The following is a 13,024-nucleotide window of genomic DNA, read 5'->3' as shown; positions in this document are numbered from 1 at the left end:
AAATCATAAGGGATATTAAAAGTTTAAACTGTTTACATTCCTACTTGGGAAGATGGTATTTGTAATCCATAAGAACTTTCTCATTATTAGTGAAGGTGTGTAATGTTTGGAATGATGCCACCTACTGGAGACTTGCTGTGGGAAAGCTCCGCCATGAGGAAAATGCCTCAGAGGGCAAGGCCATGTGGCTTTTCCTTGGTGTCAGGAAATGACGTTTGCTCATGGGTGCTGCCTATCAAGGCTACCAGCCAATCAACTTGAGGAGACTCCTATTTTCTGGGAGGAGACAGGAGGGAGGAAAGGGAGCCTGTGCAGAGAGCTCGCGCTCTTTTGGGTTCCTGACTTGATGGTGGTGGTGGTGGCAGAGGATTTCACAGGAAATTTGAGGAAAGATAGGAATGCCAGGTTGTTGGAATTCTGTTCTCAATCTTTTTCTTTCTATTTTTCAATAAACCCTTAAAAACCTAAACTCATTTTATGAGTGATTTTAGTCAGTTTCCCCCCAAACTGGGGGAACAGATTAGAATCCACATTTAGAATCTTAAATTACACAGGTGCATAGAGTATATTTAGACAGAGAACACAGGTGTGAGTTGAATATGAAGGGATGATTTAAAACAATAAAAAAATAATAAAATTAAGAGGTGAGAGAGGAATATACAGGGAGAAAGGGAAAGGGAGAGGTGGAATGGGGTAAAGTATCTCACATGAAAGAAACAAGAAAAATCTTATACAGTGGAGAGGAAGAAGGGGGAGGTTCTGGGGAGTGAGTGAACCTTAATCTCATCAAAATTGCTTAAAGGAGAGAATAACATACATACTCAATTGAGTATAGTAATCTATCTTATGCTAGAGGAAAGTAGGAAGTGAAAGGGAAAAGGGAAGGGTAGGTGATAGAATGGACGGCAGATTGGGGGAGGGGGCAGTGAGAAGCAAAACACCTTTGAAGAAAGAAGGAGTGAAAGGAGATAGAGAATAGAGTAAATAACATGGGGAGTGAATAGGATGGAGGGGGATTCAGTTAGCAATAGTAATTGTGAAATGATGACTAGGATGCTCTCAGCAAAACCTGTAAAAACTTACATGAGCTGATGCAAAGTGAGATGCACTGTATACAAAATAACAGCAATACTATAAGATAATCAGCTGTGAATGACGTGGCTATTTTCAGCAATGCAATGATCTAGAATAACTCTGAAAGACTTATGAAAAATGCAGTCCATGTACAGAGAAAGAACTGATGGTATTTGACTACAGATTGAAGCATATTTTTTAGTTTCTTTTTAAGTTTTTTGGTTGTTTTCTTTCACAACCTGACTAATATGGAAATGTTTTGCATGACTACACATATATAACACATTGAATTGCTTGCATTCTTAAGGGGCGGTGGGAATGGAGGGAAAAAGAGTACTTGGAACACAAAGTTTTAAAAATGGATGTTAAGGGGTTAGCTAGGTGGCGCAGTGGATAAATCACTGGCCCTGGATTCAGGAGTTCCTGAGTTCAAATCTGGCCTCAGACATTTGACCCTTACTAGCTGTGTGTTCCTGGACAAGTCACTTAACCCCCACTGCCCCACACAAAAAAATGGATGTTAAAAATGTTTCTACATGTAATTGGGGGAAGTAAAATAATATTCTAAATAAAATTAGCTTTATTTGATTTTACCTATAGATTGTAGATAGGTACTTACATAGGGAGGAGAGGAAGAATTATTCATTAAACACTGGCAATGTGCCACATATTGGGCTAGGAGCTGAGGATAAAAATAAAATATCTTCTTGAAAGTTTACAAAAAAGATAATGTCTTTTGTCAGTGTGCTATACAGGAAAGAATAATGGATCCAGTCTCAAATGACTGGTTTTGAAGGCCTGGCTATTATACTTTCCTTTGATGCATTCCTGGTCAAATCATTTAACTTTCTTACATTTTGGTTGTTTCTTCCATAAACTGGCTATAATCACAGATGTTTTGCCTAAAAAAATGCTTTATAAATATTAATGCATTATGTAAAAACATGTTTTCCTCCTCATTTAAATCATCTTAAAATTCAAAGGGAAATTATTGGCCCTATACCTTAATATTTGGTTGCTGTAATGTATACCAATTACATGTGATTTAGTTGGTATGAAAGCTTGTCTTGCCAAAGCAGAAGAGAATTGCCTGAATCTCAAGAAGGTTAAAATACTTGCCCATGATTATACAGCTAGGCAACATCAGAGATGGGGCTTTGAAGTCAAGTTTTCCTGGATTTTTGTCTCAGAATATATTACCCAGTTCAGACTGCCTTTTACTCCATTGATTATGAAGCAAAAATTATCAAATTAAATACAATTAGAAATTGTAGTGAGAGCATGATTACAAGTTTCTACTCAAGCAGGAGGTAAATTAAATTCAGAGATTAGATTAATGTAGTGGTTTGGGTCATCTTGGTAGAGAAGGCACATTTCACTTGAAGGTCACTTGCTTTACAGGAAACAAGAAATTCTTGTAAATTTACCCAGCAACAGTACTCTCCCCACTCTATGTATTTCTAGGGAGCTTTGTCAGATGCCAGAGAACAGGGGCTAATTGAGTAAATAGATTTCTAACATTCAAAGTTTGACTGTAGACCTACTAACTTTTTGTCTTGCAATGTAATTTACCCTGGCTACTGAGACAAATTTTATCTTAGATTGTAATTTGAAAATCATTGACAAAGTGTATGCTTTTATTCAAAATTATCTCTTCCTTTAAACTGTCATACTACTCTAAGCTCTACCATTAGAGATTTTTTTGAGCTTTGGAATTATTTGTTAATCTTTTCTTTAAAAATGTAAATAGCTTTATTAAATCATTTTCTACTTTCTGTGAATTAAATTTCTGATTCTAAAAAGACATGATTTTTTAAAAAAATTTGACATTTTACAAATAAGTAAACTAAGGCTTAGATCCAAGAAATAACAACCAAAATCAAGGAGCTAGTGATGAGATTAGAACATAATTTTTCTTGTCAATATGTTAGGAATCTTAACTCTTCTTTTATCTAGCTATGAAACCCTGGGCAAATAATGTTCCCTTGCTGAGAGACCCAATTTCATCTGTAATTAAGTACATAGTGAGAGATGATGTTTAAGGTGACTTATAATTCAAAATCCAATGACAGTGCAATATAGGCTCACCCGACAAATAAAATCTGTTATCAAATCTTGCCATTTTCCATTCCCTTCTCTCCTCTGTTACTGCTACAACCCTGATGCAGGTTCTCTTCTTCTCATGTCTGAATTATCCCAATATCCTTTTGGTTTGTCTCTCTACTTCAAGTTTCTCCCCACTATATTGCATCTTATACTTAGGTACCAAAGTAATCTTCCTAAAGTGCAAGTCTGACCACTTACTCTTCTATTCCCCTATTCAGACTCCAACATCTCTCTATTAACTCCTGAATAGACTCTAAATCCCTCTTTTTGGCTTTTAAGGCTCTTTACAATGTATCCTTTCCTACTTTTCCATGCTTGCTATACTCTGTTTCTTTCCACATACTTGATGATCCTTTGATACTGGCTTTCATGTTCTTCCCACACACACACATAAAATTCTATCTCCCAGTTTCAGGCTTTTCATTATCTTATATCTAGAATACTCCCCTTTGTAATTTCTGCCTCCAGGCTTCCCTTAGCTTTATTTAAGAACCAACTAAAATCCAAATTCTCCCCCCTCCAAACAACAACAACAAAAACAAACAAACAAACAAACAAAAAAACCTTTATTACTTCCTTCTCTCTGAGATTACTTTCAATTCCAAATTTACCTAGTATTTATGTACATGCTTTCCTAAGTACAATGTGAATCACATGAGAGGAGAGACAACATATTTGAATTTCTTCATACATATGGTACTTAGAATGGTATCTGAAACAGAATTTAATTAATTACTGCTTAAATGAGATTTCCTTTAAGTTCCTTTTTAGTTCTTTAATGTTATCATATTGTGTATCTTCACTCATTGTCCAGTGATCTTTCCATTAAATTATAGCATTGTCATGTAATGCACTTCAAAGAATTTCTTTAGTATCAGGAAGGGTTTGGGACACTGGAGGAAATACTAAGGCAATTGAAAAACAAGGACAGGAGAAGAACAAATGAAACATGAGGCTGGGAAAGAATGACTTTATTTAGTTCATGACTCTATCATTCAATACCTTGAATACTGGTGGTTTCACAAAACCATCAGAAAATATCACTTTACCATATGAAGACTTTGGGAACCTTAGGTCACTATGTGCTTTATGCAAACGGCATAACCTGAGGGAGGTAGTGTGCCTGTGTGTGTGTGTGTGTGTGTGTGTGTGTGTGTGTGTGTGTGTGGACAGGCTGGGTTGGTAGGGAGGAGAGGGACAGTTCATTGTCTAAAAGAAAATTCCACTTAGAATAAAGTTAGCACCATTGAAGTTGGGACAGTTTCAATTTCTAAGTTCCCTATTGATAAGCTTTTAAATATAATAGATTCTTTGTTATATGTTCCCTCTAGACTATACCTTGGGAGTTAAATACAGTTACTATTCTTCTTTCTTAAAAGGCTTTTATTAAAATATTTGTTCAGAAAATGTATCTTTTCTTAATGTGATTTTCCTTCTCTGAGGTGTGAATGTGCCTGTGTTGTACAATTCCATTGTTGCTATGGTAATCACCAAAATGGCCCTTTTTGTTGTTTGTTTATCTCAATATTCAGAATTAATGTGGATGTTTCACATTTTGGCATACCCATAACTAAGTTTATACCTTTTATTTAATTTTATTTTATTGAGTGGGAGCAAGAAAGGGCAAAGTACATGCAAAGACAGAAAGAAAATGAAGAATCCCTCAGCAGAAAATCAAATGCAGGCATTTGATCATCAGTCATAACATTAAATAACATTTAGTGCATATATTCAAGGACACCATCCAAGAGGGATAAGGGAATTTAAAAAGAGTATAATTTATACACTCTCAAGGGAAAGGCAAATAATTACACTCTCTTGCTTGCATTTATAAAAGCCACCAAAGAGAAAGTGGCATTAAATTATGATGGACAGATGGAAGAATTCTGGACAAGAGGTCACTTAATGTAACCTTTCCCTAGATTGGCTGCAAATCCATCAAAATCTACAGTTGTCTTGCTGATAATGAGTTCCTAATTGGGAATTATCCATCCATATTAATAATATATAATGTTCTTCAAGTCTGTCAACTTGAAGAACAAAACATTTATGATCTTGGATGTCAGATTGATGCATATCAATTTAAATAGAAAATCTTGATCACAGCAAAAACAGTTAGGGAACACTCCACTCCTAGATCATTACTCTTAATACTTCTGTGGTAGGTATGGGCCCCTTGGTGAGGGCAAACAAAATTTCTTTAAATTCAAACTTACTCCTCTTTTTGAAATACCTGATTACCTTGCTCTGAATTCTGCAGGAGCTACTGAATGATATTATCTGTTATGCAAAGATGCTCTATAGACCTCATTACTGGTAAGACAAATTAAAAAACAAAAGTTAAAATGATATATTCTATTTAGTTTGAGTCCCTTGTTTCTAAAATTCAATTGAATATGAATTAAAAGGCTAAAATCATTAGAAGTAGGAAGTGCTTTTAAAAAAGCTCTTAACCACAGATAAGTGCAGTGTCTAAATAACAGAATGTTTTATGTGTGAAAACCACACACCCATAACAATCTGCTAAAAACTCATGTCACTGAAAACTGAGATTTCAGTATAATTCATGGTAAAATATTTGGTACAATAGGCACATTTAGATCCATATCAAATGGAATTAGCAAATACTTATGGAGTTGCCTCTGTAGGTCACAGTAAATGAAATGAACAAAATCTTTTGTTAATTGGATTGTGCTAGGTAGAAATGTTTTAGGGACATATGTGCTTCCAGAGTCATCTTTTTAAAATGTATGTACAATTGATGCAAATACAATTATTTGTAATTTTTTTTAAAGTAATAGAGACAGCTAATGGTATAGTGAATAGAGTGCTGAATCTGGAATCAGGAAGACCTGAGCCCAAACCTTAAACCTAGTTTTGTTTGTTTGTTTGTTTGTTTTCTGTGTGAACCTAGGCAAGTCATTTATACTCTGCTTCAGTTTCCTCATCTATAAAATGAGGATAATAGCATCACCCTCCCAAGATTGTTGTGAAGAACGAATGAGATAATTTTTTTAATGAGATATTTCAAAAGTGCTTGGAAAATCTTAAAGCATTATATTAATGCTAGTGATATAGTGGGAAAATGGGGTACGGGTTGGGGTTGGGGTTCTTGGGAATTCCTCTTTAAAGAATTACACCCTCTTGCACACAAAACTTAGTTAGAACAAGGTGATAGTTTATTTAGGAGCAAGGGAAGAGAAGGGTGGGGGGAGGGAAACCATGAAAGAAATCCTTAGACTTTTCATGGGGAGATTTGGCATAAAGCACATGGCTCAGAGGTACCAAATCTCCTCGAACAGGAGACCGGAAGGTACTTTTATAGAGGACTGATGGGGGTGGACCATCTGCCCGTGAAAAGTTCCTTTAATGAAGGTGGACCATCCCCCACTGGTGGTAGCTGGGGGAATTGGGTGAGGAGTGGAGGACCATCCCCCACTAGTAGTGACTAGAGGAATTGGGTGAGGGGTGGCTACGGATCCCTCTTCAGAACACAAAGGCCGAAGCCACACCCAAACTTATCTCCCCAGGATAAGGGAGACCGGAATGAAGGGTAGGAATCCCAAGCTAGCTCAGTCCGATTTGGTTCCTCTAGGCCTTATCTGTCCTCTGGTTTAGTTTCTCAAGGAGAAGATTCCTCGGTGTGCCCCAGAGAAATTCTGGGGTGCTCTGCGCCCCATGACATTAGGTAACATTAATCACCAAATCACAATATATTAGAATTCAGAGACATCAGAAGTCATCTTGCCTCACACATACTTAAGCAGTATTCCCTGTAACAGTAATTTGCATGTGACATATTCCTAGAAGGTGATCATGTAGCTTCTTCTTCAAGACATCCAATGACAGGAAACACATCACCTTCTGAAGCAGCCTATTCCAATTTGATATAGTTCCAATTATAAGGATGGTATTTTTTTCTATCTTCTCAGACCCCTATTATCTTCTCAGCCCCCAGTTACTTATAGGCTGATGTATTTAATAATAGATACTTATCTCCGGGGCTACCATATTACACTGTCTTTACAAAAGCAACTTATCAATCAACAAGCATTTAATAAATGCTTAATGTCATAGATAGTATGAATATATAGTTCTGGGAATCATTTGCATAGAAATGATAATTGAGTCCATAGATGAGTTGGCCCTATCATGAAATTTTAGAGATGAGAAGAGGGTCAAAGACAGAGCCTTGGTAATTATGGTTAGAAAATGTAACATAGGGAAATAGCAAAGGAGCATAAAAAGGGAGAACCAAAAGAAGGTAGTGTCACAAATTTTTAGAGAGAAGGGAGTATCCCGAAGAAGAATATTAATGGCAATGCAAGCATGATGGCCTAGGAAATAACTAAGTAGAAGTAATAGTGGTAACAATGAGGACAAAGAAGAGTGTTATGGGGGAATATGGATTGATAAAATATTCTGATGCCTTAAATGGATCTCAGATTTCATGAAAGTATCAACATAATCCTTCTGTGTGATGGATAGGTCAAGTGTTTGACCATTTCTTTGTTTGCCTCAGTTGGATTAGATCATAGGAGTTGAGTAGATAGAGGACCTAGGAAGTAGAGATATTTGTGGGGACGTCTAAATGTATGCTGATGTTTCCTACAATGAAGCAATAAATATGGAAATATGTTGAACAATTTTGCCCAGCACCCATTAACTTTGAGGCCAAAATGTTGGGTAAGAGGAAAAATGGTCCTCTACTTTTAATCTCTGGGCAAACCTTTGAAAAACAACATAGAAAAGTCGGGAGTGAAGATAGGGGCTAAAGGTAGAATGTAAGGATTGGAATATTCATAACATAAACTATGGTTTAATCAGGCTGTGGTGGATTTTTAGTCTAAACCTCATACTTTTAATTTTTTTTTTCTTAGTAAATGTACTTAATCTATATGTGAGTGGAAAATCCTTCCAAATCATGAAAAATTAGGAAAGCAACCATGTGGGAATATGAATGAACATGATCCAGGAAATAATGATTTTATGGGATTGAATCATATTCTTATATGGGATGAGAACTCAGGAAAACACTAAGAAGAAATTCTGGGAGAAACAGAGTGGGCTGAGACAAGGCAAGGACCAGGAAGTGACTAGTAAAGTCCCATCTATATATGTGGTGAGGAAATGACATGGAAAAATACTTAGAGAGGTTAGTTACAGCATGCCCTTACACAGTTAATTGAGGTGGCTTGGGGTGCCATTTTTTGACTTGCCCAATTAGAGAATGTTTGGTTGCTATTCCAGCAAACGTCTTGTCACCATTAAAAAGTACATCTTTCCTCGAGGGATACATCTTTTACACAAACCAAAAACTGTCACTCTGAATTTTTTATTCATTGCTCCTATGCCTGTCCTTTGAGACCAATCAAAAAGTCAAAAGCTTCTTTTTCATTATAGCCCTTTAAGTACTCAAAGACAGCTATCACAATCTTACCTCTCATTATATAATGTACAAGATGTATTATAAACTGCTCCTCTTTCTACTCTCTGTATTCAAGTCAAATTGACCTTCCTGATTCTTTCACATGTAATACTTCATCTCTAATCTCTGCTCCTTTACACTGTCTGTCCTTCCATGTCTAAAATGGAGTCCCAGATCAACTCCTCTCTTAGAATATCTCCTCTTTTCTTTCAAAACTCAACAAGTGATATGATATACATGAAGCTTTTCCCGATTCCCCAAGCTGCTAGTGCCACCTAGCCAATGACCTTGGATTTATTTTTAAATATTTTTTATTGGATATTTTATGTAAATGTTGTCTCCCATGTCATTTAAATGTAAGCTCCTTGAGAGCAAAAGCTATTCAATTTTTTTTGTCTTTATATTCCTACTCTCTACCCATGCCTGGTACATATTATACTCTTAACAAATGTTTGCAGATTATTTCTTTTTCTGGCAAGTTGAAGACAAGGCACTATTATGCTACCTATCTCCTCAGCAATATAAAGATGATTGTATATTTTTTATGATAGATGTGCTCAAGCAACTTAAGAAAGTCAACGGTTAAATTTTGATTTCGGGCATTTTACCTCACAAATCAGTAAAGAGCAGAAATTAGGTCTCTTTATTGTCTAAAACTAAGAAAGAAATGGAGAAAATATTAATAATGCAGATTAAACTTAAAAGTATGTCATGTAAACATTTTTGAGAGTTTGTTGTTAAAAATTTCATATAGCCACCTTTCCATTTCCCCTGGTATTCTCCCTCACTCATGTCTTTCTATTCTCTATTATATAAGTCATGCACTCTCACAATAATGAGAGGCTTTGTCCTAATACCAATTGGGGATATAGGGAGTCACTAAGGATTCCTGACAAATAGAACTTCCTTGTTAACCTTTGGATTTAAAATAACATTTTTTTTTTGTCAACTGTGCAGAGGAAGAGTTGCTAGAAATAATGTGACCATTTAATATGTTGAAGGTATACTTTGGACATATCAAGTTTAAGATACCAATAAGATAACTAGACAAAGATATTTAGGAGAGAGGGATTTGAGCCTGGAGCTCAAAGGAGATATTGATGTTGGAGATATGCGTTCAAGAAACACCTGTATAAAGAGTATGATTAAGCCATTAAAACTAATAAGATCCTCAAGAGAATATGTAGGAAGAAAAGAGAGAAAGAAAAAAGGAAGAAAGAAGGAAGGTAGGGAGGGAGGAAGGGAGAGAAGACAGAAAGAAGGGAGGAAGGAAAAAGGCATAAAAGAATGGAGGAAAGAAGGAAACAACCATTTATTAAGTGACATTTATGTGTCAGGCACTATGCTAAGTACTTTCCAAATATTGTCTAATTTGAGCCTTACAGATAGCCTGGGAGGTAAGTGCTATTAATTTTGCAATTTTATACTTTAGAAAACTGAGGTAGACAGAGGTCAATGTTACTTTCCCAGCATCACATAGCTAATAAGTATGTAAGATTGAATTTAAGTTCAAGTACTCTTGATTCTAAGTGCAGTGTTCTATCCATTGTACCCACTAGCTGACCAAAGCAGAAACTTAGGGAACAATGAAGTTCAAGTGGAGATGTGGATAATGACACCCCTATCAAATAATGGTGAAAATGAGAGGGAAGACAGATAGGAAGAAAATGGTGTCATTAAAGTTGAAGATAGTATATACAAGAGGAGTGGGGCAGAGTATTAACAGGTGATGAGTATTAACTGGCACAAATGCTATCATGAATTCAAATAGATAAAGATTAAACAGGGTCATTGGTTCTCACAATTAAGAGATTTTGGTAATATTGAAAAGAACAGTTTCAACTGGTTGGTCACCTGAGCAGCCAAACTTCATGGGCTTGAAAAAAAATTGGGGACATAAAAAAATGGAAGCTTCCTCTAAGAATTTAGCTGTGAAGGGAAATAAAGGAATAAATGATAGGTTACAATGTGTTATGGGCCCAGAGTACCCTAGAAGTTCTCTGGAGCACATCAAAGCACCTTCTCCTTCAGAAACTAAACCAGAGGACAGACATACCTAGAGAGATAAGTGGAACCAGATTAGATTGAGCTAGCTCCATGATCCCCACCCTATATTCTAGTCTCCCTCAACCCTGGGGCAATAAGATTAGGTGTGGCTGCTTCCTCTGTGTCCAGAGGAAAAGGCTTGAGAGATCTGCAGCCACCCCTCACCCAATTCCTCCAGCCACCACCAGTGGGGGATGGTCCTCCCTCACTAGAGGAACTTTCCACAGTCAGATGGTCACCCCCATCAGTCCTCTATAAAAGTACCTGCCAGTCTCCTGCTTGAGGAGATTGGTAGCTCAGAGTCACTCTCTCTGTGCCTTTCTCCCCATGAGAAGTCCAAGGACTTCTTTCATGGTTTCCCTTCCCTTCCCTTTCCCTTCCTCAGCCCCAAAATAAACTAGCATCTTATTCTAATTGCTTTTGTGTGCAAGAGGGTGTAATTCTTTAAAGAGGAATTCCTAAGGACACCAAACCCCTATGCCCTATCCCAAACCCCCTACCCCAATCTCCCCATGACAAATTTGAACTGGTTACTATAACATATTGATATTAAGAAAAGATAGATATGAGGGGAGGAATGATTGATTTGAGAAGGTGGGAGAAGGGAGTGTCCTAACATCATGATGAGAGTGAGCTAAAGGGAAAAAAGAGTAGTTATGGATCAAGTGAAAAATTTGAGAGTTCTAGATCATACAGAAGTAACACTTTGGGAAGATATTGAAATAAATGATAGGACCATTTCTAAGTTGTTAAAAGGTACAGTGAAGTTCCTAATAATGTAAACTAAAGATATTGATGAATGTGAGCAGCAGTTTGCATGAGGAAACTGATGGATTTTGGCTCATTCTTGCAATTGCATAATTCTTCTAAGCTTTGTGCTCTGAGAAAATTTGACAATGAGGCAATTGATGTCTTCATGAAAGTCACTGATAAATAGATTAATCAGAACAAATGTAAGGAGACAGATACATTAGAATCTTTACTAAGGACCTTCTTCCAAGTACTAATCTATTAATGACTTCTTTTTTGGTCTAGTCATTCAACTTATTCAGAATTTTCTCAATTGTAATGGAATATAGTCTGCCTCTTTTTATAAGTAAAAACTGGGGAAGTTTGCTAAATATTTTGCTAAAATCCAGAAATGGTATGGTTGCATCTACTCATTAATATTATGCCAGAAACAGTCATGAAGTTATTCTGATATGACCCAACTTTGAAGTCAAGTTGGTTCAATTAGCAATTGCTGCTTCCCTCTACAAATGCTCTCATCCTTTGACATTAAGAATACTTTTTTTTAAAAAAAATTATCACTATTTGTAATCAAATTGATTAGGATATATCTTATAGTTGACTTTCTGTCACTAGTACTTGGGCAACAGATTCTATATAATTTTGGTTTGCTCATTAATTCATTCATTTGTTTACATATATTTTTATTTCTCTTTTAATTTTTCTTCACTAGACTCTCCATATTAAAGATTTCTTTTCTTATAATTAGTCTTTCACTAAATCTACCTTCCCTCTTATATTATCCTTTATTCTTTTATTGTTCATAGCTGTATCCCTGATGAGCTAACTCTATTGCTATACTAAGTTATATGAGTGTTTCATGCTCTCCTTTGACCAGTTTAGATGAAAGTAAAGTTCAAATACCTCTCATTCCTCCTACTCCTTACATGTTTTCATACACTTCCACTTGTACAACATGATTGTATTTCTTAATAAGTTCTGCTATCTTCCCCCCCATTTTCCTTTATTGAATACTCTCCTTCATCCTTTTTTCTTTTTTCTTATAAAATCTTTTTAAATATCACAAATTTATTAATAGATCTTCATTCTCAAATAATTATCCCTATGACCTCTTGATATATTAAGATCCCAAAAGAATTCTTTTAACATCTACCTTTTATTTTTTAAAATATGAAGTTCATCTTTGTAAAATCCCTTTTGCTTGTTCACTTGTAGTTACTTTTTTTATCTTTCTCATGACTTCTGTAGTTATATTTCAAAGTGCACTTTAAGCTTAGTTTTTTGTTTTATTCAGAAATATTTGAAAATCCTTTATTTTGTGGAAGATTCTTTTTTCCCCTAGTAGGCTGATACTCAATTTTTCTGGGTAAGTTATTCTAAGTTGTAGAACTTGTCTTTTGTCTTTTTGAATATTTTTGTTCTTTTGGTGTAATAGGAGATGAATCTTGTGTAATCATTATTGTGGTTCCTAGATATATAATTTATTTATTTTTGGCCACTTATTATTACAATTGTTTGGAAGTTCTAGAGTTTTGCAGTGACATTCATGGGAAATTTCATTTTAGAAATTCTTTCAGAGGATTATTCCTAGATTCTTCCTGTTTTCATATTTCTTTCTTT

Source organism: Dromiciops gliroides, chromosome 2, assembly GCF_019393635.1.
Source record: "Dromiciops gliroides isolate mDroGli1 chromosome 2, mDroGli1.pri, whole genome shotgun sequence".
Lineage (NCBI taxonomy): Eukaryota > Metazoa > Chordata > Mammalia > Microbiotheria > Microbiotheriidae > Dromiciops > Dromiciops gliroides.
Note: the sequence above shows the minus strand (reverse complement) of the source record.